Source organism: Peromyscus eremicus, chromosome 1 (assembly GCF_949786415.1).
Source record: "Peromyscus eremicus chromosome 1, PerEre_H2_v1, whole genome shotgun sequence".
Lineage (NCBI taxonomy): Eukaryota > Metazoa > Chordata > Mammalia > Rodentia > Cricetidae > Peromyscus > Peromyscus eremicus.
In genome coordinates, this window is record NC_081416.1 from 44876683 (window position 1) to 44902644 (window position 25962).

The 25962-nt window shown below is 43.9% G+C and overlaps 1 pseudogene; it reads left to right on the forward strand.

Annotated features, from left to right (window-relative positions):
- Positions 1 to 10985: 10985 nt before the first annotated feature.
- Positions 10986 to 25962, forward strand: part of LOC131903402 (protein PBDC1-like) — a 53779-nt pseudogene continuing 38802 nt past the window's right edge.

Consider the following 25962-nt stretch of genomic DNA (forward strand, 5'->3'; position numbering starts at 1 on the left):
TAGCTTCCTCAGGACTGCTGGCCCAGCCCACGCCCCGCAGCGGCTCCAGCTCCGACTCTGTCCTAATAAGGAAAGTGGGTGTGCCGCCCGGGAGCCCAGGGCCGCCACAGGCCTGCCGGCACGCGCCTGGGGGGCCTGACGCGGGGCTGGCGGTGGGGGTGGCGAGGGGCTCCTCGGCCAATCGCAGGGCCCCGCGGTGGCCTCCTGACGCGGTGCGCTGAAAGATGCTGCAACCATGGACAGCGCCCAGAAGTGCACGCCAAGTGCCAGGGGCTGCTGCAGAGTGACACTGCTGCAGGCCCCACCGCGGTCCGCGAGAAAAGGTGGGAAGAGGGACAGAGGCCCCAGGAGAGGCCTTGTCCTCGGCCAGCGCCTCTCTGGCTGGCTGGCACCGTACCGAGAGCCCAGTGGTCACTTAAAGAGCTGGTCTGCTGGCCCGGCCCCGAGATGCACTCAGGGAGATTGGCGCTGGGAGGGAAGGGGGTGGGGAGAAACTGCTGAGCTAAAAGCCATCCGACCTTGATGGCTAATAACCAGAAGAGCTGGCTGGGAGATTGTGTAGGCTGCAACTTTCCTCCCTACCCTACAAACATGCCCATCCAGCAACCGATATCTGCATCTCACTGGGGCCTGAGGCTAATGGATAGCTATATCCTTGCGCAGTCTCCATCTACTCTTGATATGCATGGTGGGGAAAGCTGGGCAATACAAGCTAGCAGTTTCGCAGAACAACAGCATCATCATCACTGAGCTTATTAGAAATGTACTCTCTGCCCCAACCCCCTAAATAAGTGTCAGTTTCTACAGGATTCTCAGATATGTCTATGTACACTCAAGTTTAAAGCACAGCAATAAACATTTACGTTTGCAGCTGTGAGCTTATTTTATACCATGGAGTTTTGTGTGCATTTATTAGTCTTAGGTCCTCGGGCTCCTATATGGGGGCCGGGAGGGGGGGCTTTGTACAACTGCCTGTAAGACTCCCATGGCCCTCTCCTCAGCCCTTAGTGCCTAACTTGAGCTTCAAGCCTCAGCACAGAGGTGTTTCCAGCCTGCCTATAGTCACCGTATACTAACCATAGGCTTCAAACCCCTGTAGACCAAGGCCCTGTTCCAGTCCAACTAAAGCAGCATCATGTGGCATGAGGCTAGAGCATCAGCCTGGTGTCAGTGTGCCGCCCATGAAATGCAGCCATGAGGCTCCTGTTCTCAATGAACATACGTCTGAATCACAGACAAGAAAATGAAACAGGGGTTTCTGTGCCACATCCAGAATTTCCAGTCCGTCTACATGTGCTTAAGACTTTATATGTCTACCCATCTCCCAAGGTTTGCGCAGGCTTTGGACCCAGGTACCACACTTTGAGGATGAAGTTTGTTATCCAGAATGCCTTCCTGACACATTCATCCACAGATTGAGTCACTGCCTGTTCTGTGTTTTCTATTAGCAACTTACGTTTTCTGCTGTGCTATAAATTGCCTGGCTGCGTGTCTATATCCTCCTCCAAGTTGCGAACTCCATGAAGACAAAAACCTCACCTACCTCATCCATAGCTGGATCCCTAACAGGACATGAGTTATGCATCTATAGATCCTCAGTTAAACATATGTTAATGGATAAATGTATGTCTGAAAAGAGTGATTGTGTGTGTTGTCCTCTCTGTCTGATACTGTATCTCTGTCATGTTCTCACTCCTTGTATGCACTTACACCCTTCCTAATCAAATCATTTTTCATTCAGAAAACTCTAAAGAGAAGAAATCAGCAGAGTCTTCCGATCCAATTAGAGGGAAGTGATGGGGTTCTAAAGCTCCAGGGCACATTCAGGTGATGAGCTGCAGATCCTATCTGCTTTCCTTGCTGACTTAAGGAACTTAAAACCATCCAGATAAAAGAGTGCAGACAATTCCACTAGCACTATAGAGAAAAATCCAGAGAACTCTTTTGCCTCTGGCTTCACTGGAGAATTTAGTGAATGTCACATAATACCATTTTGTGCTGCTGACCTTTTTTTTTCCTTTTTTCTCCTTTTCCCCCTTTCTTTTTCTTTTGAGACAGGGGCTCATTCTGTATCCCAGCCTTGCCTGGAACTATGTAACCCAGGCTAGCCTTGAATTCATGGCAATCCTCATTCCTCAGCCTCCTGAGTATTAGGATTGCAAGTGTGTAGCCCCATTCCTGCTCTGATTTCTGATGCACACTCCGGGTACATATGACATGGCCTTGAAATTACAGACCTTTTTTCTGATGGTTTCAGATTTCAACATCTTCCTGTCCTACTTTTTCTCTGCTAACGATTACCTTTCAAAAGTTTGCCAAAATTTCCCTCTTCATGAAGTCTTCCTGATCTGACCACCTATGCTATTTTATTGAGACTGGGGTAAAAAGTCCCACAAACTCGGTGGCTTCATACAATATGAATTCATTATCCTATAGTTCTGTAGGTTGCTAATCCAACACACGTCTCACTGGGCTGAAAGCGTCTTCTCCATGTGGCTATATTCTTCCTGGAGGCTCTGGAAAAAACCCTGTCTTTTCCAACGACTAGAAGATTCTGTATTCCTTGATGTGTGGCCCCTTCCTCCACTCTTAAAATCAGCAACATTGCATTTCTCTGATGATTCTCCCAGCTTTCTCCGTCTCCTTTTGGTGCTGGGGACTGGCCCCCAGGTTGCTCACACATGCTTAAGCAAGCACTCTACTGCCAAGCTATACTTCCATGCTCTTACAATATTTGACACAGGGGTCTCACTACGTTTCCCAGGCTGGCCTTGAACTCACTCTGTAGCTAGGCAGACCTTGAGTTTGCAACCTTCCTGCTTCAGCCTCCTAAGTATTTGGGATTATAAGTGGTATAACCAAGTGTTATGGGGTATCCACCAGAGAAGACTACTTGGACACAGGCTTAAGCCGGTATAGTCTTTATTAGCTAACCAGTGATGATATTGGGTGTTCTAGATCGCAGTATAGCCCCAAGCCTTTCTTAGGGTGCACTTGTAAGCACAAAAACATTTTCTTGGGTTGACGTACTTCAGTTAAGAAGAACAGATAGCCAGAAGTAGAACTACGGTTCTTTCATTTCTTCCTTCAGCATATATGAAGCCTTGGCTATACTTGGGTTGATATGTCTAACTCAAGGTGCATAAGGCATGATCCAGGCCTTCAGTAAAGTTCACAGGGTAGTCATCGTAGTTCAAGGCTAAATGAAGCAGCTGAGAAGTGAATCAGGTTTGGTACTAGTTTTGATGCAATACAGTATGGCAACTAAAGTCTATACCCTCATCCTTGATCTATGTGGTATACTCAATAAGGTTGGCAATCCCTTGACATTGCTCCTATGAGGGGTAGGGCCTATATTTTCTCTCCTTGAATCTAGGACAACTCCATGACTCCACAAATAATCAAATATACCAGAAGTGGCATCTTGTCCATTTCTAAGACTGGTAGCTTCTCCTTTCATCTCTTGGAATCTACACTCTTGGAATCTGCCCCATGCTGTGAGGAAGCTTAAGCCACCTTAAGGAGAGTCCCAAACAGAGGAGCAGGGGCTGCAGTGAGCAGGCCAGTTGTTAGCTATATATGGGGAGTTGTCTTAGCTTCTCCAGCCCTGAGCATTCCATTGTGGAACAGAAGTAAACAGTGTCTGCGGGGCTCTGTCTGCCCAAACTCTTGGCCACTTACATACACACTAAGCAATTTTGAGCAAACCCCCCTTTTTTTTCAGGGCTTCAGTACCTCCATTTATAAAGCTGGACTAGCCCCCTGCCCCTGGTCTCCCTTACAGTCACTATGCAGCCCACATGCAAATTACACAGGCAAGCTGCCACACTCCTAGTCAGTAATGCCATCACTGCCCTTGCCAAGGCTCCATGAAGAACAGGAGGAACAATGCAGTGACTCCAATAGAAAGGGGGGGGTCTTCTGTGAAGCAAGGGGGAGTCTCAGGTGCACTGCAAATGCACTGAAATGAAATGACATCATTGTGGTTCGTGTCTGACCCCCCACCACATAACACCTCCTACGCTTTTGCTCCTTTGGTGCCTGGATTTTACACAATGAGAATCATGTTTCCAGAAAGGCACCACAGGTGTTTCTCAACAGCAACACATCCACCAGCACAGCTGGCTGGTGACATTTCAGTTTCCCAGGACCTGTGTCCGTCCCTTTCTCAGTTGTTCCTTCCCACCCCCACGGGGCACCGGATCTTTCTTTATAGGCTCTCATATGAACACTATACCTACATCCACCTCCAAGTATTCTAAATACTGTCATTGGTGCCGCTGTAAGGGCAGCGGGGTTTTCCTTTCCAGGCCAGCTCCCCATTACCAGAAAGGAGGGTAATGGGGACATCTCCTTGGTTAGAAACAGCAACTGGCATATGCTGTGCCTTTTAAAGCGAAACTCAAGCAGCATGGCAGATGCTGAGTCACCACTTGTGTATATTTCCACACCCTCCCTGCACGCCCCTCCCCCAACCCCGCTCCAGCAGGTGTCATCCCTTGGTACAGACATGTTAGCTGCATTTAATGCATTGCTGTGATACAGGCCAAGGAACTGTATCTCACGCTGAACTTGGTTAGAGAGAGCTGGAGGCTTGTTTGAGGATGGGAGACAGAGGCGGGGACAAAGGTGTATTAGCCTTTGTTCAGCTTCTCACCATCTGGGAAATGCCTGCTTTTCACCCTCTGAATGATCAGATGTGACACAAATCATAGTGAAAGAAAAAAATTAATTTTTTAATGTGTTTTGGCAAGGATATTCAATTTTTAAAAGATGGACTTTGCGAGACTTTATTTTAAAAGAGGAAATGCATATAGCTGTTACCTTCCCCCTGTTAAGAAAGAAGAAAGGGGCCTTACTGGACTTGTCCGTGGATGGCAAGGCTTAGCTCATTTGGGAGAATATCCTTAGAGTCAAGTGTCCAGCTCTGAGCAGGGCACACAGCACTTGCGTCATTTCTGGGAAGCACAGACATCTTGTGGAGCAATGAATTTAATTTGAAAGGACAGCGGAGAGGGTGAGTGCTCTGAGTCACGAGGACAATGAGCAGAGGTTGCCACCTTAAGATCTGTAGCTGCTGAAAATGAAGCATATGGCTGTAAAGTCTACCTTTCCTCAACCCTCTGACTAAGGCCAAAGGGTTCACCTTTTCCACATTCTCTTCCTGCAGAAAAGTAGCTCAGTTCCCTTCAAAACAACACTGTCTGTCTCACAGACACCATGGCTGGGTATGCCCTGGAAGTTGCCTGTGTTGGAAGCTTGGGGGCTGGTATGCAGTGGTAAGAGAGAGGCCTTGTGGGAGGCCATCAGAAATCTTGCTCATCACCATAAGGGGTTAGTTTGTGACATGATGAGTTAGTTCCCTTTAGAACAGGGCATTAGGAAAGATTAAGGCTCACCCCATCCAGCCCTCTGGCTTCCTCACCGAGTGAGCCCTTCCATACACAGTTCTACCATTTTGACTCCACCTCATCAGATCCCAGGAAACACCATCCCTTTAGACCTGTGAAGCCTTGAGTCAAAACAAAAACAGCACAAAAAAATCCTCTGTACTATATAAGTATGCAGGCTGTGATATTTCATCATAGCAGTTCAAAACAGACTAACGGCTGGTGTGTGTTTTCACTCGCGGCACCATCACACAATTCCATCAGGAAAACACTGGGCAAGGGAGTTGGAATGCTAATAATTGTCCAGGTCTGGGTTTCTACTAACATGATCTCTTATCTCTGAAGTAACCTTATAAGATGAGAATCAATGGCCATAACATTGACTCTGTTTCAGAAATAAAGAAACTGACACCCCCAATTGCTCATTGACATGATCAGAGACTGAAATCCAGTCTCTGGATTTGATAGTCCACATCCTTCTCCTGGAGAAGGCCACTGCCTTCTGCACAATGGCTTTGCGTGAAGCCTCACCATAGTGTTCTCTGTGTGCCCATAGCATTCATTGTTCTCATAACGGAAAGGGCAGGTATCATCCAAAGATGTGAAAACTAGGTTCAAAAATGTAATCTGCACAATATTATTCAAGCAGCAAGTAACCAAACCAGGATTCCAACTCAGGCACCAGGGTCTTGAGCCCAGGAGCCAAAACTGGAGCGTACCACTGCCCATCCATTGTCATACACAGCCTAGTGGCCCATCTGACAAAGGAAATTTGGAGACTGGGAAGAAATAAGGACAAAAACCACTGCTCTATTAAGTGCATACTCAAGAATAAGCCGGCCACACCCTCACCTACCGAGTACTGTTTGAACAGAGACTTCGCAACTGCTACTCAAAGATGTGCCAGAGAAACCACTAGAGCCACATGTCTCAGAAGCACAGGCATCCGAGGTCTTTTGAGACTCTTGCCATAGACTGTGGCTCAGCTAAATGGTGGCTTCTTTCTTTTTTTTTTTTTTTCTTTTTTTTTTTTTTTTTTTTTGGTTTTTCGAGACAGGGTTTCTCTGTGTAGCTTTGCGCCTTTCCTGGATCTCGCACTGTAGACCAGGTTGGCCTCGAACTGACAAAGATCCGCCTGCCTCTGCCTCCCGAGTGCTGGGATTAAAGGCGTGCATCACCAACGCCCGGCTTAGTGGCTTCTTTCTTACAAGTGTACTTTACCTATTCCCATCCTCAGCATCCTTATCCTCAGCATCCTTATCCTCAGCATCCTTCTTATCCTCAGCATCCTTATCCTCAGCATCCTTATCCTCAGCATCCTTATCCTCAGCATCCTCCCCTCCACTTTCCAATACCCCTCTGCTACAGCAGAAAAGACGACGTAGTGATGGGCAGAGCCTGCTTTCATCTTTTAGACAGACTTTTCTATCTCCACATCTCTTTGTCCTGGCAAAACCAGAAAGACGTGAATAGATGTTCTCAACCTCAAAAACCTACTGTTACAAAACAGAGTCATGTTAGGTCCATATGGAGTAAGAACAAATACGAGGAGGAATTAAGCCTTATTTCCAATTAAATATCTTTATGGACATTGGTTATGGTTTGAAAAGTCACCGCCCTAAATGAACAAAAGCGGAGCCGGCATTGTAAGGAGCCTCGGTTTGGAGCTCAGTGGTTAAGCAATGCAAACCGGCAAGTCTGGAGAGAGGAAAGCAGCAAGCTGGATTTGTTGAAAGTCTTTGCCTCCTTGTGTCTTAAATGCTGAAGTCCTCAGAAGAATTATCTATTCATGGTGGGAAGCCTAAAATTAAAAAAAAGTCTCAAGTTTCAGGTTGGAGGATGCTAGGCCACTGTCATCTAGGGCATCCTTAATCTCACCTCATGACTGAGAGAAAACAAAGAATCCAGAATTTAATGGGTTTCCAATAACACTAGATAGGAAGTAGTAAAATAGGAGTGGACTTAAATAATTTTTACTTCTATTTATGTACATGAGGGTGCACAGCCATGCTCATACAAACCCACATACCCACGTGTGCACATGTATACATTCAGAATGGTTCCTAAAAGTGGCACCAACAGAGGGCATCACATCCCCTAGAGACCAGAAACTAGAAGCATTTGGCTGGTTAAGCTTTCAGGCTTCTAGCAGCACAGTTCAGCTGAGAGCCATTCAGATATGAGGACACAGAGGCTTCCAGTCTGAGGGAACAAGACCAGCTGAGAAGTTGGCCAAGTGAGGTTAACTGTGGCTTGTTCTGGTTCTCTGATCTTCCAGTGTTCACCCCAATACCTGGCTCAGGTTTGATTTTATTAATAAGACCTTTTAAGATTCATGCTACCCTGTTGACTTAAACGAAGGTGAAAAGTTCATTTTCTCCATAGCTCCCTATTTTGGTTTGTTGCACCATAAAAACGGATGCAGTTCCAGAAGGAGAGGAAGAAACACACCGAGTCTGTTAACCAGGAGCCCGATTCCTGCTGCCACACTCAGCAGCATTGGAGCCTGGCTTCCGCACGGTGCATCACTGCCCAGTTCCCCAACCAGTGCCCCTGTCCAACTCTCTTTCCCACGTTTAGTATAGTATAACCAAACCTAGCTTATACAGCTAAATTAAGAGAGTCTGGGAACTGTTCTTCTCAAGGGTGCATTCACCTTAGTCTTGCATGAGATTGCCTCAGAATTCTAGGATAGAAACATGGTTTACTTCTCATAATTTCAGAAATACTTCTCCCATCCCACTCTTACCACCTTTGGATGAAAAGAAAAACAAATCAACAACAACAAAACTTTTAAAATCAGATTTGAAGTATCAAGTTAGGAACGGGACACAGGCACTCTGTTGTCACTTCCAAACCGCAGTAAGAGCGCAGTGTGGTCATTAGCTTGATTAACAATAAATCCACACGGCTCCACAGCAGCTAGTCGGAAACATCTATTGACTTTAAACCGCAAGAAAAAACGTCAAGGAAATCGCCTGAGCAAACCAGGGAGAGTCAGGGGCTTTGAAAATGGTGCATGAGTTACATTGAATGCTCTACTATCCACCGAATGCCTTTTTAGCCCAACCTTCTCCATAGCGCTGAGCTGCTCCAGAGGACAGCCATCCATCTCAGCTTGCCGTATTCTCCCACTACATCCGGCACTGTGACCTTTCCAGATAATTACTTCCTCAGATAATGATGATAAGAAGTGTTTTTCAATTCCTCCCAAGCTGAAGCCTCACAAACCAGATAGACACGCCGGGGGAAAAAATATACAGGCATTTTGAACTGTTTAGTCGGGTTTTATCAAAATGGGTCAAAATGATGGCTTTTAATTTTTTTCAAAGACAGTGTCTTCCAGAATGCTGGCCCAAGCTAACTTAGATTTGGAAACATGGCAGATGGAGAAATACAGCAAATCGCTAAAACTGGACGATTGCTGGGCTAAAGGAGGAGGAAAAATTACCTACTCAAACAGTTCGAACCTGCCTCCATTTCTTTCTACTTCCATCTGGTTAATGAGCTTCTCTGTTTGGAGGCTTTCACTTCAGAAGAAATGATAAAAAGACACATTTAAAAATATTTACTATCTTTAATTTTTAAATCATGTGTGTGCATCTGTGTGGGGTAAATGCAAGTCATCGCAGTTGTCCACGGAGGCCAGAGGATCCCTTGGAGCCTGTGTTACAGGCAGTGTGAGGCATCTGGCGTGGCTGCTAACCGCAAGTTCTCTGCAAGAGCAGTGCACATTCTTAACTGCTAAGCCCCCTCTCCAGCTTAAGAAAAGATTTTAAAATGATCTCAAAAATGTACATCTGCTAATTGCCATCGCAATTCCTCAAATATTTGTGCATGCAAATATGGCTACTTGAAACCAAATAATTAAAGCTGTGCAAAAAGTAAACTGTGCTTGTAGCAGAGGAGAACTATGGTAGAGAACTCTGGGTCCTGAACCTGTGTAATGATCTAGTAAGGGCTGAGAAACCCTGGGGGCTCAGGAACAGGAAAGACCTAAATGTAAGAAAAACACTTAGAGAATGTGTAAGAGGATGCAAGAATTTCTGGTCTGCACAAACACATTCATGGCAAATCCTTGCAATGGTCTTATGCCACCTCAGGTATTGTTCTAGTCATGGGGGACACATATAGACAGGTGGAACCATAGATATTCCAGGTGGAGGGGAACAGATTGGGCTCTGAATGTGTCACTCCCAAATAGGAGCCCCTGGAAACCACAAAAGAGCCAAAGTAAGAAAGTCTCTCTGGCCTTCTCTTATTTTCCAAGGAAAAGCAAATCAGCATACACAAAACACGGAGCTCAGCATCCGTCTCGCACAGCCCTCTGTGAATGCTAGCGCCTCATGCTCCTTCTAAGGAGTCTTGTTTCTGTTGACAGGGCATTTGATGCCTCTACAGCTGCAGCTGAACTGGCTCACTGAACCACGGGGCTTCGGGCCTTATGTATTGAATCCAGTCCTCCTTCCTCCGTGCGTACAAGTGAACACTTATTCTCCCAAGGAGAAACTGAGGCTTGGTGAGATATGAGGGGGAGCACTCCTGTGTCCTCATCAGATAGGAGACCATCATTCTTTCTCCAGGGAATTTACTCAGAGTAGTTCCTTGCCCATCTTTGCAGGATGTAAGGGAATATGATACATTGCTGACCAGCAAAGCAAGCTGATTATGCAGTAGGACTGTGATGGAGGAGGCCCTCAGGTTCCTTGCATAACCCAGCAGCAAAACAGGAGCTGGATTCTCATTTTCTTAAGCCAGGCTGTCTCCTTCATTACCATTTTTCAGAGAATGTATACCATGCTACAGCCAGATTTCACAGTGGCTAACCACTCGCTCCTCTCCAACGTTGGTGACAGGTGTGCTTAGTAAGGCATTTCTCCAAGGTCAAGGAGAGCCTCCTGGGGACATAAATGAATGATCATGGAACCTGCAAGGTTCTGATCATCCTCTCTCTTCTCTTGGTGTTCCCAAACGTAATGGTCCCTGTGCATCAACAACATGTGCCAAAACAATCATTTAAAAGGATTTTCTAAATAACAGCTCTCCAAAGTGCAAGCATCTCTGGAATTATCACTTAACTGTGCCAAGTCTCTGCAAAACTCAGTTGTCCTTAATGGACCACACTGACCCAGGAATACCAAATATACCAGCCAAAACAGAAATTGTTTTCAACCTCTAAATAAGCTATAAAGATGAAAAAAACAGATCTAGAACAGACATTACAAATTATTAGTATTGGAGCATCCATATTGCAACTAGCAAGTACTTCCATTTTTAAGCACAGTGTGTATTTTGAAGTACAAACAAAAGAACCCTTTTAAAAAGCACGGAGAGTGGCTTTATGTCCACTTCCCAATGGTGTGCTGGTCAGTGTTTAGTGATCAGCTCTCCGGACAACAGGGAAGCTCTTACTGTAGCATTTGCTGATTTTCCTAGGGTACCTCATTCTCTTGCACAGCTTTAGTTGTCTGTCTCCTCTGGAGAAGTGTGTGCATGTGTATACTAGGGGGAGGCTTGGTTCAATGTGTGAGCCCAGAAGTGCAATGGTTCAAAGAGCCAACTCACCTGCATAGTGGCCAGTTAAGAAAGAGCACGATGCCAATGAACACAGAGCGGAGAGGAAATGTGGATGACTCTCCTCATGAGCTGCCACAAGTCAGTGTCAGCATGCCACCCACCATGAAGGGGTTTAGAAGGTGACGCCCTATGACTCAAAGGCTTATCCTAGAAATGTGGTATCAGAAAATAGTCTAGAAAGGGTGAAAGGATACATGTATAAAAATGTTTGTCACAGGTGATTTATCAAAAAATTTTAAAGCTGTTCTTCATAAATGCAGTGACAGGAGCCCCATTTTTCTCACATCTTCTGCCCCACCTCCAATACTTTGGGAATCTCTGAACTTTTACTCTCTCTAAGTTTTCACTTCCTCAGAATGCTGCATATTTGGAAGCACCCAGGGTGTCTCTTGTTCAAACTTCATCCACTTAGCAATGTAAATTTAAGATTTGTCCTTGTCATTTTGTTTTGGGTTTAGTTTGTAACAGGCTCCCAGTCTAGTCTAGACTGGCCTTAAACTTACAAACACCCAGCCTCAGCCTCCTGGATGTAGATCACAGCTGTAATCTACATCCAGGATCCACTTCTTCCCCTTTTTAGGACTTAGTAGTTCATCTCTTTTTATCACCAAGAGATGAGACAGTATTCCAAACTCTTTTTACCTCCTTTCTCACTTATAACAGGAATGTATGTTCAATGAGGAATATATGTTTCTCCTAGCATATAGCAGATAGTTAATGAATATTTTCTTTTTCACTAATTGGGATGTGGTGGCTGAATAATTCCTCCTTTCCACCAAAGATGTCAATGCTATAGTCCTTGTGAGTGTGTTATATTGCACAGAAGAGATTTTACAAATGTGATCAAGTTAAGGATCTGGAGATAACTGATTATCCTTGGATATCTACTGAGCCTCCTGTAAACCTGGAGTCCTTATAGGAAGGAGACAAAAAATCCAAGGCCAGAGAGAATTATGTAATAAGAGAATCTGAAGTCAGAATGATGTGGCCAGATGAATTGTGGGAATCCTCTAGAAGCAGAGCAAGGTATTTGATGGCAGGGCTCTACCCCAGAGCCCCCAGAAGGAATGCACCTCTGCCACAACACTGATTTCAGCCTTGTAAGACTCAGTGACTTCTCTGACCTCAAGAATGGAAAGATAATTCATTATGTTTTCAACCACAACAGCAGCAAGAAGCAGACACAGACGACTGAGCTCCACATGCCCTTTCATTCCCTTCCTGCAAGTGTCCCTTAAGCCTAGAAATCTAAAAATGACATTTCCCAGAGACTATGACAGCTGGGATCCAGCCATCGACATAATTCCATTTAGATGCATCTGTACACGTTATAGAGAGCAGAGGTGAGGCAGGGATGAATTGACCATGTTTCACCAGGAAAACATGTTTGTGGGAACAAATTCTGGTGGCAGATTGGTGCTTTGTAGGAATCGGGAAGCAATTGATGAGAAGGCAGTATGGATTCCCAAATCCCCAGCAGCTTTCTGACTTCTCACCTTCCTGAAAGAGGTAGTTGTTCTACCAGTTGATAAAGCTCCCTGACTGTGTCCTGGGGGTCTCCCAAGGGCTCAGCCTAGACATGCCCTGCCAGCACTCCTGATTTCCTGTGCAGGTAACTCTGTGTCCTCAACTTCTTTCTGCTCAAAATAATTACAGTTGTCTCTCTTTGCCACATCAAAACCTGGAATGATGCATCCTGATGTCTTACTCCATCCCTGGAGAGGTGGAAGATCCTTACTGATGGATTTGACCTTGATGTTCTCAGAGATGCATAGCCACTAACCAGCATATTTCATTTGCTGTCCCTTAACCAGATCTTCTCAAGTTTGAGTTTTCCTCTTATGGAACAACAACATGATAGTAATTTTCATGGGTCCAGACAATAAGGATTGCTGTCAAAAATTTAAAGGGAGCTAGGGAGATGGCTCCATCAGTAAAATGCTTACTGCACAATCATCAGGACCTGAGTTCAGGTCCCCAGCACCAACATCAAAACTCAGGAATGGTGTTACATGCTTATAATCATTGCCCTGGGGAGGAAAATGGAAGAGTGTGCCTGGTGCTCACTGGCTAGCTGACTTAGCCAAATGAGTGAACTCTGGGTTCAATGAGAGACCCTTCTCATCAGAGAAGACAACCACCATCACCTCTGGCCTCTACACACTGGTATACTGGCACACACATGCATACACCACACACAAATATGTACACGTGCACATACCACACATACACACAAAAATATTTAGAGACATTGTATAAGGCAATATCCCTTAATCTTGTAAAAATAATTTTGAAGACCACAATGAAGGGAAAATATGTGATTGGCAGGCTCCAAGAACAAAGGACATTTATTATTTCTCTCCCTTTGAAAGTTCAGCAAAGCTCTAGAACTCTACTTACATTGGTTTAGACCCATAATTCTGAAAGATAGTCTTTTGCATATGATTCTTCATTCATGTGAATGGTTGCAAAAAAGAAAGAAAGAAAGAAAGAAAGAAAGAAAGAAAGGAAGAAAGAAAGAAAGAAAGAAACACATGACTGTCCTCAGAAGCTTTCAGAATTCCCAGGAATTTTCAAAGTTTAATCTACATATCTCATACTTTTAAAAATGGCTTTTAAAAGACACACACAGAATAATAAGTCATGGGGGATTCAAGGATATGGGAATTAATAAATTTAGTTAAAGATATAGATGAGTAAGGTTCAATTAAACTTAAGCTATCTTTCTATAGCTCTATCCTGCCCTGGACATTTTCTTCAGTCCCTCATTTTTTAAAGAGCATAGACCAAAATTGACAATATTTTCCTAAACAGAGCCACATATTTAGTGTTTGGGGCTCTAAGGATTATCTGATCTCTGTTGGAGCTATTCAGTTCAGTCCTTGTAGTTACAGAAGTGCTTAAGACACAAATATGAGCACAGCTACGGTCCAATAGAGCTGTATTTGTAAGCACTGAAACTTGAATTTTGTACTGCTTTCCCATATGCACTATATACTACTGTTCTGATGACATTTTATCAACCATTTAAAAATGGACATGAGATTGTTCTGGCCGTCCATCTTGTCCAAGTTCTCAGTGTGATGAAGACAAGGTCGTGCAGCAGGGATGGAGATCTTGCCTTCTGAGAGGAGCAGTGATTTTTCTTTGTCTTTTCTTCCTGTACACACATAGCTCTTCCTCCTCCTCCTCCCAGATTGGTTTCCAAACATCACAGAAACTTCTCTGACGATATCGGACTACTTCCTCCGTAAACGAGCAGGGCAGTCAGAAACCACAGTGAGCACAGAATCCCCTTCCGAGCTCCACCTCTCAGACTTTAGCTCCTTCTTCAGAACAGTGTCACTCAGCTATTTCTCCAGAAACTGATGTGAGGTCACCAGCTGTCACCTCACCCGCTACACAGAATTGGGTGACTGAGTGCACAGATCCCAGGCAGGCTTTTCTGGCTGTTGGGGGGAGGGGCTTTAGAGTGCCTTGACTTAGGGTAAGGTGCACCAGCTGCAGAGCGACATGACAACAGTGGAGGGGAAGGAGCAGGTGATAAGACATGGGGCTTACTGTCCTGTGTTGCCCACGCCTCCCCATTCACGGGCAGACGGTCCCTGATGCCAGCGGGGCATGCCTCACTACCCATGGCTCAGTCTTTCTTAGCCAAGGCTTACACTCTCACCACCACTGTGCTGTGGCAACCCTAGCAGAGCCAGCATTTAGCATCTAAATCAAAATCCAGGGTTGTTGTTGTTTTTCCTCCCCAGTGCGTTAAAGAAAACTAAAATCGATTTGAAGAGTACAGAGAATTTTCTCATAATCAAAGAATCTCAAGAAAGTGAAAAATGGAAAGATTAAGCTTGAGGAAGGAGACTAAAAGAGCATCTTGAAGATAAATGACTGTTGTTGGCTTTTTAAATGTTACAGAGATTAATAAGGCAATATAACATAATCACAAGAGGAGTGAGTCACAGCCTTATGATGTCACCATGATCCATCTTTCTCTGACCACTTTACTAATTAAAAAATTTTATAATTCTAACATTTTAAATGGCTTTGGTTTCTAACATACAGATGTTAGCTTTTAAATTTTACACAAATCTTAGTAACATTTCCAAACAAATACAAATATCAGTCACCATCAGGATGAAGACTGATAGGGCTATGGACTTGCTAACCATGTTTAGTCCTATGCTTTTTATCTCTATTGTGTCCACATTCTCGGCACAAAAATGACTGGCTGAGGTCTGCCAGCTTCCAGCACCTAACTTTCTTCTACTATGAATCCTTCGTGATTATTACAGATAATAAAACAGTTACCAGAAGTCTCTCATTAATTTTCTGCTTTGATGGCGTGTTTACACTCACAAAGATTTTTCAGCCAAGAATTCTTGATGTAAATCTAACAGTTTGGCCATCAGTGATCATTAGTGTCACATCTAAGAAACAATTCTAGTGGGTGTTATTTATCAAAAGGAGCCAAAATGTGCCGTTTATGGTCCTAATTGCAATATTTACTCAGATGGCCATATTTATCCACAACAGGAAATAATGCCAGGCAGCTGCTACAACTTCCACAAAAGGCACATGAGGCAACAAAGCCCAGTTCTGTGGAGTGGTGTCTGTCTTAATTAGGATTTCTATTGCTGTGATAAGGCATCATGACCAAAAGTATCACGAGAGGGAAAGGGTTTATTCCATTTTACAGTTTACAGTCCATCACTGAGAGAAGTCAGGGCAGGAACTCAAACAGGACAGGAATCTGGAGAACAGCTAATTCAGAGGCCATGGGAAAAGGTTGGTTACTGGCTTGCTCTCTCCTGGCTTGCTCAGTCTGCTTTCTTTTAGCACCAAGAACCACCTGCCCAGGGTTGGCACTGCCCACAGTGAGTTGGTCTTATGCAAATCAACCATCAGTCATGCCACAAGCTTGCCCACAGGCCAATCTGGTGGAGGCATTTTCTCAATTGAGCTTCCCTCTTTCAAAATGACTCTCGCTTGTGTCTGGTTGACATAAAACTAGACAGCACATGCCATGGAAAGAAATATTACTTATATTTATAGAGTACTCTGTGATGGAGGTAATAAACCTGGCAATTTAGACACTGCCATTTCATTCACACGCAACAGATACCTGTTAGCAGGAAGCATCCTCTACTCTTACCGAGATAACAGGATGTTATAGACTGCTGGTCTCTCTCCTGCCCCTCAGTCAATTCTGGAGCCAGTAATTTTATGGCCTTGTGCTGTGGTTTGGGTTAGGTTTGGAGTCTACCAGGAGCCTGGCCCTTAAGAATATAGAGGGTTGCTTAACTAAGCACCGTCTATGGCTGGGCACAAAATGTGAAGGTAGAGTGGCTTCCTAGTCCCACTCTTTGGGTTCCTTCATAACCTGCTAGCATGATCTGATTTTGCAATACAGCTGTGCATCATTGGGGACATGTTCTAAGAGTCATCACTAGAGAATTTCATCATTATGCCGACTTCCAGAACATGCATAGATAGGTAGGTTAGTCCATACTTGAGGTCTCTTGACAAAACCAAGAGACTTATTAAACAGGACATATATGAGGTTATTGCTAGTCTAACATGCTACACTGATTCTTAGCAAACATTTTTTTAAGTATAAGGAAAAGCAGGAGTGCAATATAAAGTAAACTCAAGCTGAGGTCTGAGCATAGATTGCATTGCTGGGCAGTTGGTTTGTGGACAGAGCAATGCATCACACCGCACCTAAATGATGCTTCTAACGCCACCGGAGCATGGCAAAAGCCAGACAAGAAAACAACTATTAAAAAATAAACAGCAACAAAATCAGTAAAAGAAAGTCACCCAGAACTGAAGATGTGTGTCTTGGAGCCCTCTCTCCACACTTCTGTTTGGGTAAAACAAGTCACAGGACCCTTCTGCAGCAACACTAAAACTTATGACACAGCAATGAATGCTTTTGAAGAAAAATGGCTAAGAATGTTCAAACAATGTTCATCATCCCTAGGAACTAGGAAAATGCAAATAAACAACTTGGAAATTTCCAGCAAGTTCTCCTCTGACCACACAAGAGTCATGGTACATGCATACCCCCCCATAAATAAATGGGTTTTTTTTATGTCATCAAAAGTAAATGAACATACTTCACACCTACCAAGATTGCATTAATGTCCTGTATGTCCTTCCTTGAACTACCACAGCAAATAAATGCAAATTAGGTACTTCAAGAGATTTGGAGCTAGGCTGCAACTCAGTGGTAGAGGGGTTGGCATAGGTCCTGGCTTAACATCTGAGAACTACAAAGAAAAACAGAGCTAGACACTTATTCTCTCACTGTTGCAGGAAGCTGGGGTCCAAAATTAAGGGGTCAGCAGAGTTACCCCACCCCAAAAAAGAGAATCTGTTCAGCTTGCTTCTCATGCATTCTGATTATCTCTGGCAATCTACACATCCTAGCTTTGGTTGGCATGAATCCAACCTCTGCTCCATATAGTGTATTTTCCCTGTGTGCCAGTCGGCATCTTTCTTTCTTAGGGACACTCAGCATGTTGGCTTAAAGCTTAAACCTGATGACTCACCTTAGCTTGCTGGCATACACAATACTCCATCTTCAAATATGGTCGCAATCACAGGCATCTGAGGTAGAACTTCAGCAAAGCTTATTGGGGAAGAAAATTTGTCTCATAACACTGCCTAAAGACTTTGTGCAACATATGCTCCAGCAAAAATAAATAGGTAGATGATAGACAGACAGACAGACATATGGTAGATTAGATAGATAGATAGTAGATAGATAGTAGATAGATAGATAGATAGATAGATAGATAGATAGATAGATAGATAGATAGATAGATAGATAGATATGGTAGATTAGATAGATAGTAGATAGATAGATAGATAGATAGATAGATAGATAGATAGATAGATAGATAGATAGACAGACAATAGGCCAAGGATCCAAGAAGCCTGGAACCTCATAAGAAAATAAGTGCCATGTCTCAGGATGGCCCTAGAATCAACTAGAGCAAACAACCCATTTCTCTGCCTTTGGGAAGAAGAAGGAAGGGACGCCAAAAGCTTAATGATTTTGAGCCTGTGGGGAAGAAGTCTACTGGGAGACAAAAAAGATAGCAAAAGGGGAATATAGGATCTTCTCATATGTATGCAAGTTTTTGAAAGTAGCAACCCAATCTCTAGCACCAAAAGGAAGTAAGAATTTCTAAAAATAAAATGTCACCCCCAGATGGGAAATGGTCATTTAAAATGGGATATGTGGGAAAGGTTTGGAAGAAGGGAAAGGCATGGGGAAATGATGTAATATATTAAAATCTTAAAAAAAGAAGAAGAAATTTAAAAAGAGAATTATCGCTCATATTAAAAAAAGAAAACCTTGAAAATTTATAACTAAATTTTATTATTACATTGAAAAAAAACTTGGCTTGGTCCTAAACATTTACAAGATCCTATAATAATGAAAGTACTGAATGTTGGTTTAATCAAGAAACTCCCCAGAGGACAAAGAATGGAAAGGAAGTGACATTTAAGAGGGTAAAATTTTCAACTGTTGTAAATGGAAATGAATAAATAATGTTGAGATGATAACAAATCAAGAGATATCATTATAGCATAACCTTAAGAACCAGATCAATATAAAAGCTAGCTACTATAGCTAAAGCTTTGCCTCTGAGGGGTACAACTGGGGCGGGGTGGGGGTAGCTGTGACAGGCACTCAGGTCCACTACAGGTTACAGTATTTTTGGAGCTACTTGATTTTTCTGAATCTTTATAGAAAATATTTTTACTTTTAATTATTTTTAAAGTTTAAAAAAAAAACCTCTTTTGCTAGAAAACTTTGCACCGATCCTTCAGAGAACTGGTTCTTCTTCCACCGATTCCCCATAATCCTCTTCACATGACTTTACTACAGCTTTCCACACTTCAATTGTCAGGTTCTGCCAAACCTTTCTCCTTACATGGAGCCTACTCACTGCCACACTGACTCCAGTTGGCACCAAGCACAGTTTGGCCAGATACGATGTGAGTAAACACCCTTCCTTTGAGAAACAGCAGTCACTCTAGACCTCTAGGCCCACCCTGTCTTGTCCTGTGAGCAATTGATTGCCGCTAATCCACTTCCGGCCTACTTCTTCCTCCTGCATCCCATCTGTGCATCAGGCTGATGGATCTATTTCTTTGGGGGTTCCTGGCTCCTCTACTCCTCACTGCAGTGTCTTGCTGTGAAGACAGCTACTTTCTGATGCCCAAACTTCATAGTTAGAATTGGCTCCTCTGATTTTTAGGGTGGACTGAACTTCCAACAATCTTCCTTCTACACCACCATCACCTCAGACACTCCCAGGTCTCACTCCCACTCACTCTCCCCGCAGAAGCTGAGATCTTGCTATTCTACTGAGATTAGAACACAGACTCCACACACAAGCTCCCAGTATCACGGTCCACTCAGACTCCTTCAACCAAGTTTCTTAAATATCTGTTCTAAGGCTTAGTGTTGTGGTCCACACCTGTAATCCCAACACTCAGAAGGCAGAGGCAGAAGGATCGCCGTAAGTCCAAAGCCAGTATAGGCAATGGAACAAGACTGTCTCAAAAAAAAATAATAGAGAAGCTTCTTCTTGCAGTAGATGGTAGCTAACAGAGAGATCCACAGTTGGACAATGTGAAGAGAGTGGGAGACTTTGGAACACTCAGCCTTAAATGGGATGTCTTCATCAAACCCCTCCCCTCAAGGCTCAGGAGTCTATGTGGAAGGGGAAAAGACAGATTGTTCTTGTCAGTGGTAGTGGGTGATTCCAAGGAGGCAGTGTCTTCAGACACCACAGAACTGATGGACCTATGAGCACAGAGACTGGGCCAGCACACACATCATCTGCACAGGTACAAAGCTGACCAAGTCCCAGCACTGAGGAGGTGGACACAATATCCCATCTCTACCCAAAAAGCTATTTGCAATTGATAACTGTTGAAAGAGAGACTATCAGTTTTTTCAAAGAAGTGTCACTGGGTATACTAACCACACTCTAGGGCAGGCCCAATGCCCAGGGATAGTTTGTCAACACAAAATGGACTCCATGGTCTTTTTTGTGTATTTTTTTGATATTTTTGTCTTATTTTCTTTATCATCTTTTTTTGTTGTTGTTTTGTCTGTTTTAATTTTCATTTTTTGTTGTTTGTCAGAGAGAGAGAGAGAGAGAGAGAGAGAGAGAGAACACATGAAGCTGGGTTGGTAGGGAGGTGGAGAGGATTTGGGAGAAGTTGGGGGGAGGGGGAAGAAAATGACTAAAATGTGTAATATGAAAAAATGTTTAATACTTTTTAAAAATCTGTTCTGGACCAGAGCTGACTGATTACTCTCTTCCTGGGACTTTGCTGATTAATACCATCAGAAAAAAAAAAAAAAAAGAACTGGCATTTTTCTGTCTAAATGCTGTGCTTACCTCCGTAGGCCTAGTACTGAGTTAAATACTTAGTTTTATTAAGTAAGTTTTTTTCAAAACTTATTTCAGTAAGTTTTGGTTACTAAACAATAACTACTTTGATTCTTTTCTGGTTAACATCTTTTGTCTCCTCATCAGCTGGTACCTTCATCCGCATCTCCTCTAGCTCAGCACAATTTGTTGTTGTTGTAGGTTTTTTTTTCAGCTGTTCCAGTTACACAGAAACAGTTGGTGTGCAGTTTTGCCGTATCCACTCTGATTTCCAGTAGCTGGAGTTTCTTACTCCTTTTTTGCCTCTCAGCGCCTGGTTCAAACACAAGCTGTGGTAGATTGTCTTGGTTACCTTTCAGTTGCTGTATTAGAGGGTTACAGCCCATGGAGGCAGAATGAAGAAACAGCTGAGAGCTCACATCTTGATCCACACCATCAGGCAGAGAAAGGGAGAGGGGGAGGAAGAGGGAGGGAGAGAGAGAGAGCACACACTGGGGATTACAGGAGTCTTTCAAAACCTCAAAGCCCTCCCCCAGCGACACACTTCCTCCAACAAGGCCACATCTCCTTCTCAAAGAGTTCCACCAACTGGGGAATTCAAATATATGAGCCTATGGGAGTCCATTCTCATTCAAACCACCACACAGGTGTTCACCAAGTGCTTATTGAAAATATGACTCTGATTAAAAAGTTGAAAGGATAAATAAATCCATTTCTGAGCATCTCAATAGAGCCTCGGATGCATTTTTCCACCCATTAAATATTAATACAAAAGACAGCAAAAGCTTCCCGTAGAACTGTCATCTGTTCTTTAGGAAGATCTGCCTCATTCCAATATGAAGGATCAAGATTGCTTAACACAGGTTTGTGTGCCCATCAATGTCAAAATGTCCAAGCGGTGCAGTTCATCAAGGTCGTTGTGAGAGAAGCCAGCTTTAATCAGCATTGTTCTTTATAATTGTAAGCTACCAAGACTTCCTTATAGGAGATGCCTCCCCAGATAACGTTCCTTAAAAATGGTACCCCAGGCACTCCTCCATCATCATCGGAATGTCCTGTCACTGTTTCTACTCTGTGATCTTCTCTATAGTGCTAACCTACAACCCGGGACCCTCACAGCCTAGGCAGCCAGTCTCTATGAAGCATTATGGGCCACACAAGAACTTAACTCAGCAGTGGACATGGTCTCTATTACTGGGGTCAGGGATAAAGAGGTATGCACACTGGTGAAAAACTTTTAGCTATATCCTTAAAATTTGTGAATCCTGCTGTATATAAATTATATTTCCGTAAAGTTCTCTTTGAAAGGCACTGGGGTGTAGCTGGATACTTGAGAGTATGTTTAACACATGTGAGGCTCTGGGTTCAGTTCTCAGCACCACAAAAACATAAAAATTACAGCTGGTGAGAGGACCCAGTGGCAAACCAAGTCTGAAGGCCAGGGTTTGATTCCAGGGAGAGACACACACACACACACCAAATGTAATAATTTTAAAGCATAACAAGAGTTGTTCAAATAGAATGTGTGGCTTTCACCCCACAACACAGCCCAGGCCATTGCTATTGCTCTCGGCTGCTCACCAGAGCTTAACGGCAAAACCCTGTTAGTAAAACACCATACACTTCGGTCACAGGTTAGGGAGAAGTCACGTTGGAACAGGGCTAGAAGGTTCTTCCTCACTAACTTGCTTTCTTCAGTGCCGGGAGGTACTATGTGCACTGCTGGGGGAGGGAAGCCATCAACAGCCTTACCTACAAGTTCGAGGAATGACCTGCCAGGCAAGACAAGCCCCTTAGTGCAACAGTTTCATGATCGTTATGGGCATAACCAATCACTTTCTGATTATATTTGAAGCCCACTCCATAGGAGAGAGTTATGCCTGGGATTGTGAACCTGGTCCAGATCCTGTAGGACATCATAGATCCTGGTTGGGGGCTATTGCTACTGTTTTGCTAATGGTCAAGTTGTCACACTGCCTGCTAAACTAGTTAAATATGTATATTCATAGATTAATGCTATGCCCAGTCATCATCAGCAAAGCTTCTTACTGCCCTGGTGGTGGTTAATACAGAAATCCATAACTTACCAAAGGGCTGAGAATAAGTGATAGTGGAAGGCATGGCCCTCAATGAAACATCTGTATCACCCCCTCCATGGCTCAGGGAGCATGACAGAAGAGGGAACAGAAAGGATGTAAGAGCCAGAAGGTGGAGAAATAAATACAAAGCAAAAACCTGTCTTCCGGACAGCATCTGGGTGTTCACTCACTAACTCACTACACCTGTGGAGCTATGCAAGCCCTGCACAAGATTGGCCCACCGATATTTCATCAGGTACGGGTTGGGGAGCAGAGCACCACCAGAACAACCAAGGAAAAGCCCACACTGTTGCACTGAGACACCCCATGTCTTGGGGCAGAGGCCATCCTTCCCACAGTGCTCCCCACCTGTCACTGAGCATGACTGGGACAAGAGGCAGGCCATTCCTGGGAGAGACAGCACTCCTCTGACATGCTCTGAGTGTGGCTCCTTAGGTAGCCTCTGCAATGCCTTCTCAGCGCCACAGCTGCCTGTCACTGCAGCCCGACTTTCCCCAACTAACCCTGCCCATCCCCGGTTTTCTCACAGATATGTTTACCCAATATTACCTGAATATGTAATACCACCCTCACATCTGCTTCTCGGGAGACCCCAATGAACACAACCACTTACAAAAAGAAGAAACTGAGTCAACAAGTGATACAGCAAGAAAAAAGATCACCCACCTATTAAGAGCACTTAATTGCTCCCTACTTACAAGCTACATGCCTGGCCACTCTCTTAAACTGATGTTCACTGTGATGTCCCAGGGACTGAGGGTTCTTTGGAGCCACTGACTGACCTTCAGTTTATTGAGAACTGCTACCAGGCCTCTCACCAAAATTGACACAAATCTCAAGGCAAATGAATTAATGGTCTCAGTCATTGTCTGCTCTAAAGGGCACACTAATAAAATTGTTGAGGGAGGAAATCAGGTCACAAAGAACAGCAGGCTGAACCTTGAGGGACTGACTGTGCCTGGCTAGCTCTGGAAGCATCTCACCTGATTTCATTACTTAAAGCAAGTGAGCCTATCACACTCCTCCAAGAGGGAACACAGTGTCTGACCATGGCTAAATATCATCACGCCTTGCCAATAAGTCCTACAGCTCTAGTCTGGACAGCAAGCATGGCTATGGTCTGGGTGTGGCTTGTTTCCTAGGGATCTATGTATTAGAAAATTTTCCTGTCCTGGGAGACAGTGAGTCTTTAAGTAGTAGCTTGTCTGAGGTTTTAAGTCCCTGCAGGCATGCCCATGAGAGGGATTAGCACAATGCTCCTTGGACCCAGTCTCTCTCTGGCTTCCTTTCTCACTGTATCTCTCTATCTAACACAAATCCCCACCTCCATGAGTTCCTCACCAGAGCCAACATCAGCAACAGCATTATCTTCTTGAAAATAATCCTATTTTCTTTATAATCCAACTCCAGGAATTTCATTATGGTAACAGCAGATAGACTAACAGAGAAATGTTCTGTTATTACCAATATGAAAACTGACTTTGTTATCATAGAAATGCGGCTTGAGATTGGCTCAACATATCATTAAACTCTCTCTTTGTCTTTCTCTCTCTCCCTTCCTCCCTCTCTCTCTGTCTCTCTCTCTCTGTCTCTCTGTCTCTCTCTCTCTCTCTCTCTGTCTCTGTCTCTCTCCAGTTTTTCAGACGGAGTCTGTGTATGTAGCTCAGGGTGACCTGGAACTCACTAGACCAAGCTGGCCTGGAGTTCTCAAGTTTCAAATCTCAACCTTCCAACCAATGCACTCACAGGCTCTACCCAGGACACCCAGCCTTACTCTGGATATTTCCATCTGAAAAGCCATGTTGTTCTTCTATACTTCCCAACACCAAGACAGAATATACAAAGTGCCTTGGATCATCTTCTTGATGAGGTGTTCATACTTTAGAACAGACCAGAACAGAGAAGGCCTCCCTCCATAATAGGAATTCTCTAACTACAAGTAAGTCATAGTGTATTTTGCTCATCCATTCACTTCTCATACTAATTCACTCAGTGTCCTTTAGTATCAACCTTCTAATCCCTAATCCTTATCTTCATTCACAGCCAAGAATATCCCTTCCCACTCTCCATCATCAGAGAATGTCCACATGCTCCTATTGACACAGATGCATATGCTCACTGGCATCCACAGAAGATATGCTTTGCCTTTCCACTTATGTAGATGGATGGTCCACGTTCTTCTCTAAAGCCAGCTCCTACATACACACATTCTCAAGGCTATTAGTAACAACATCCCTTTGATCTCACCTATGTTATCCATTTCCCCATGGCTCCTGGCTCAGCTTCAGCATACTGACATGCCACTGTTTAACAGAGCCCCAGAAAATACAACAAAATAACAACAATAACCTAACCCATCAACAGTGAAAACAAACAAAAATCCCTTTATTCCTCCCACCCCAGAAAGTGTCTCCTATATCTGCTTCCATGCACAGCCCAGGCAAACTGGCTGTTTTGTCTCAGTCTGTCTCCCCATTTTCCCTGCAGTGAGACTTAATTCTATGTCACCACTGCTCCAGTCTTGTCAAAGCTAAAGATGACAGCATTGCACATTGCTGAGACACCTTCCCGTTCTCAGTTGATGAGAGCTTCCTCTCTTTAGCTGCTTAGGCCCCAGATCCTCTCCTCTTTCTTTCTCTTACTTCCTCAGTCATTTGTCTTCAAAATATTTACAGAACTGGCCACTTTCCATTTCTGGTGCTGCTCCAAACCACAGTCATGGTTGTCTCTTCTCAGAGCCTCGGTAGTAGCCCCTTAACTGGTTTGCCCACTCCTGGCCTTTACCTTATAATCCTAACATAGAAAAAAATAATGTGTGTGTGTGTGTGTGTGCATGCACACACGTGCTTGTCCATATGTGCCTGTGCATGCAGATGCCAGAAGATAACCTCATATTGGCATTCCTCAGGCACTGCCCACAAGATTCTCTTGTTGCTGTTTTGTTTGTTTGTTTGAGGCAGGGTCTCTCCTTGGTCTGGAACCCATCAATTAGGCCAAGCTGACTAGATAACAAGCCCTAGGAATCTGCCTGTCTCTATCTCCCCAGTGCCAAGATACAAGTACACCCACCATGCCCAGATTTTTTAAAACCTGGGTTCTGAAGACCAAATTCACTCCAGTCTCCATATTAATGCAATGATAAACTCAAGGTTGCCATTTCACTCAACTCATATGGACACAAGTGACACTCTTGACATTAGTGAGATTACATACTGTATGTAGTCCTCAGTTCTCTTCCAACTTTAAAATGTCCATAAAATGTGACCTGGGACTTACACGAACTTCTCATTAAAACTTCACTTATTTCAACTGCAGCATCATATTTCATAAAGAAGGTATACAATGCCTTATTGACAAAGATGTTCCATTGTATCTGTTTTCCACCATTATCCACAGGCCCCAAAGCCCTAGTCTACACAGGTACACATCTCTTTCTGGGATGAATGCCTAAGAAAGCAGTTATCAAGTTAA